Below are 4,178 nucleotides of genomic sequence, written 5' to 3'. Positions count from 1 at the left end.
ATTCTCAATTAATTATGTTTTGGTAGTTTTTTTGTTTATTTGTTTGTTTTGGTAGTTTCTGAAATTGATTTTGTTATGCTTCTCAGTGTCAGAATGATTTTATTTGGTTTTATTGCTCATCTTTATTTCTTTTTGTTTCACGTACCATTTTTTACTCTTGGAATTTTTTCTAGAGGATTTCAAAAATATATTTAAAGATGCAAAAAATAAAAGATACCCTTCATATCACACAAGAGACAAGATACCACATCAAGAGACTGCAAATTTCTCACCTGTTTTACTGAAAAGTCCCTGAAGCATCTTTCCAAAGTGTGATTAAAATGGGTAATTTCCAACTCAATCTCCCCTTAGCAAGATCCCAAAATGTCCTGAGCTGGCACATTGCCACCTGATAGAAGAGAAATTTGACAAAGGAAAGTTAGAATGAAAAGAAACAGTGATCTCAATAGATGGCCACTAAAATTTCTCAATTTTTCAAACTGCAAAAATATATGATCACGTGAACCTTTTGCAAGGGTCTCTCCCAGGGCCTTAAAAGGGCCCACAAGCTTAATCATTGAGTTAGGCACTGAACTGTGTGGCCTGATAATTCTTTGAAATTCGTTTGTGCTATGTACGAAGCTACTAGCTTCTACTGCTGTCATAAAAATTAATTAGACCTTGTTTTTGCCTTCAAGTGCCTTTCAGGGAACATGAGGTATACATAAAAATTATAGTTAAAAAATAGTTTATTGGCAACTATTTTCTGTATATATGTATATTTATAAAAACTACTTGGAGGTAATTTTAGAGTCATATGCACTTGTAAGAAATAAAACAAATGAAATACGGTGCATGGCTACATTACATTATCACCATCAGGAAATTAACATTGATACAATCCACCAGATTTATACAGTTGTCACCAGTTTTACACTTGTGAGTGTATTTAGTTTTGTGCAATTTTATCACATAGGCGTGAGTTGCTTTATTAAAGTAACTTTTAATGCTTAATTTTTAAAAATCTGCAAAATAATAAGCATTTGAAATAGAATTGAATAAAGATGCTTATAATCTTGCATTTAGGATTTTGATTTTATTCTGAAGACAGGAAAGATCCACAACAATGGTTAAATGTACATCTTCTGAAAGCTCAGTGTGGACATGGTGGAGGATGGTCTGGCTGGAGGGGGCTACCCGTCCGACAAGGGCTGTTCACCCCCGAGTGTCACTCTCAGGGTTGCTCTCAACAGTGTGCTGGGAGGAGACTGCTGCCTCAGCAGCGTCTCACTCAGGCCCCGCCCACTCCCTCTCTCACTCAGGCCCCGCCCACCCCCTCGCCGGGCCCAGCTGTTCCTCGCTAGAGCTCCGCCCTCCCCAGTTCCCTCAACACAAATCTCTGAACCTTTCTTGAGCGCCCAGCCCTGAGAACCCAGTGGTGAACAAAACGCTAACAGCACAGTTAGGGAGACAGACAGTAAACACATGCCCCCAAATATATAATCATGTAATTACAGGCTGTGGAAAGCGTTGTGAGAGGAAAACACACCGGACGATGTGGGTCTCCGGGGGTCCGGGGCGGACTTCCCTGGGGAGGCTTCCGAGTCCCATCTGGACCCGAGTCCTGGCGCTGCCACTCGCGAGGCGGGTGTCCTGAGCAGGCTGGGTGGTCCAACTGGATCGTGGGCTCTTCGACTGGCGAGCCTGGTGTAAACTGGCACTTCGAAAGTGTAGTCCAGAAAGGTTAGAGCTTTAGCAGCTTCTTGGAATGTGTATTTATTTTTATTTATACTGCTCCATTCTATGCCCAGAACCGGTTCTGCGAGCGGTAAAAAAAAGCTCCCGTCCGTGTGAAAAAGTGCCCTGTGCCTTATTACAAAGCTCAAGTTGCACGGTATTGGGGTTTCCTATGGGCCTTTCTCAGCAGCTCAAGGCCCCTTGGATCGTGGATTGTGCGTTCGTCCTCTCTCTCTCTCAGACCCACCAGCAGCAGCAGCATCGTCATCGTGGGCATTATAACGAACTCCAATGCCGTGCTTTTACGGTGCTGGGCATTGAGCTAAGCTCTACGTATGTTCATTCATTTTAATCCTCATACTCTGGCTCCTGGCAGGCACTTTATAAAACGTGTTGAGTGAATAAATTAGAAACAATATAAGGAAAAAAATCTGATTTATTTTTTCTAGGCCCTCTTAGCTTCACAGAGTAGGTGACTTTGAGATGGATTTTGAAAGAGGAGTTCACCAAGCAGAGAAGTTGGGATTCATCCCTGGACAGGAGCTTGGACAGGTATAACAGGTCCATCAGATGTTCCAGGAATGGTGATTAGGGAAGTGTGTCTGGATATTAGGTACGTGAGTGAGGATGTGAAGGAAGAAATATTGAAACAATACTTACCTACATATATATAGCTTAAGCTTTACAGATGGTTATCTTAGTTTTGTGAATACATGCAACATACTTTATGGGGATTTCCAGAAACACTTTGAGGATTGTTGGAACTAGGGTCCTGCTGTAGCAAGTTGGAGCAAGAGTCAGTCAAAGAAAGGTTCTAGATCTATAGATGAAACAAGGTTTATTTTTATGCTGGGGAGTGGAAGCTTGGGTGATAAAATGTGAGGAATTAAAAAAAATGTAGCTTCTCCTCTCTCAGCGCAGGGCACCCACAACTTGCACTCTCTCTCTCTCTCTCTCTGCTGCTCCCAGCTCTTGGATATAGCCAACAACACCATGGGTTTCAGAAACCTGAAAAGCCTGCCAGCCTCCAGGTGCTCAACGATGACCTAGTGGACAAGAGCTACATCAAGGGGTATGTGCCATCACAAGCAGATGTGGCAGTATTTGAAGCAGTGTCTGGTCCACCGCCTGCAGACTTGGGTCGTGCCCTAAGTTGGTATAATTACATCAAGTCTTATGAAAAGGAAAAGGCCAGCCTGCCAGGAGGGAAGAAAGCTGTGGACAGGTATGGTCCTGCCCATGTGGAAGACACTACAGGAAGTGGAGCTAGAGATAGTAAAGATGATGATAACATTGATCTCCTTGGATCTGATGAGGAGGAAAGTGAAGAAGCAAAGAGGCTAAGGAAAGAATGCCTTGTACAATATGAATACAAGAAAACCAAAAAACCTGCACTTAAGGCCAGGTGCGGTGGCTTATGCCTGTAATCCCAGCACTTTGGGAGGCCGAGGCAGGTGGGTCATTTGAGGTTAGGAGTTTGAGACCAGCCTGACCAACATGATGAAACCCCCTCTCTATTAAAAATACAAAAATTAGCTGGGTGTGGTGGTGGGTGCTTGTAATCCCACCGACTCAGGAGGCTGAGGCAGGAGAATCACTTGAACCCGAGAGGCAGAAGTTGCTGCCAAGATCATGCCACTGCACTCCAGCCTGGGTGACAGAATGAGACTCTGTCTTAAAAAAAAAATAAAAAGAGAGAAAGAACAGTAAAATAAGATCCATAAAAGAAAAAATATATGATAGGTGCAAAATTTAGAGAGGATCATCAAACCTAAAAGAAAAAAACTGTACTTTTTGCCACGTCTTTCATCTTACTAGATGTGAACCTTGGGATGATGAGGCGGATATGGCGAAATTAAAGGAATGTCAGAAGCATTCAAGCAGGTGGCTTAGTCTGGGGCTCATCCAAACTAGCTCCAGTGGAACACAGAATTAAGAAACTTCAAATACACTGTGTGGTTGAAGATTATAAAGTTGGAACAGATAGGCTGGAGAAGCAGATCGCTGCTTTTGAGGATTGTGTGTAGCCCATGGATGTGGCTGTTTTTAACAAGATCTAAAATCCATCCTGGATCATTGCACTTAAATAAAAGCTTGAAAGACTGAAAAAAAAAAAAAATGTAGAGTCAGGCCAGGTGCGGTGGCTGATGCCTGTAATCCCAGTACTTTGGGAGGCCAAGGTGGGCGGATCATGAGGTCAGAAGATCGAGACCATCCTGGCCATCATGGTGAAACCCTATCTCTACTAAAATATAAAAAATTAGCCAGGCATGGTGGAATGTGCCTGTAGTCCCAGCTGCTCGGGAGGCTGAGGCAGGAGAATTGCTTGAACCCGGGAAGCAGAGGTTGCAGTGAGCCAAGATTGCAGCACTGCACTCCAGCCTGGCAACAGAGCAAGACTCCAACTCAAAAAAATATATATATAGAGTCAGACAACCTGGAAATCTAATCTAATTTCAGTC

The 4,178-nt window shown here is 43.1% G+C and overlaps 1 pseudogene; it reads left to right on the top strand.

Moving 5' to 3' along the window:
- Window positions 1–2,297: 2,297 nt before the first annotated feature.
- On the top strand, window positions 2,298–3,776 carry LOC108312291 (annotated as a pseudogene).
- The last annotated feature ends 402 nt before the right edge of the window (window positions 3,777–4,178 follow it).

This window comes from Cebus imitator, unplaced genomic scaffold (assembly GCF_001604975.1).
Source record: "Cebus imitator isolate Cc_AM_T3 unplaced genomic scaffold, Cebus_imitator-1.0 Scaffold8, whole genome shotgun sequence".
Taxonomy (NCBI): domain Eukaryota; kingdom Metazoa; phylum Chordata; class Mammalia; order Primates; family Cebidae; genus Cebus; species Cebus imitator.
The sequence above is the reverse complement of the archived record's forward strand: the minus strand, read 5'-3'. Positions and strand labels throughout refer to the sequence as shown.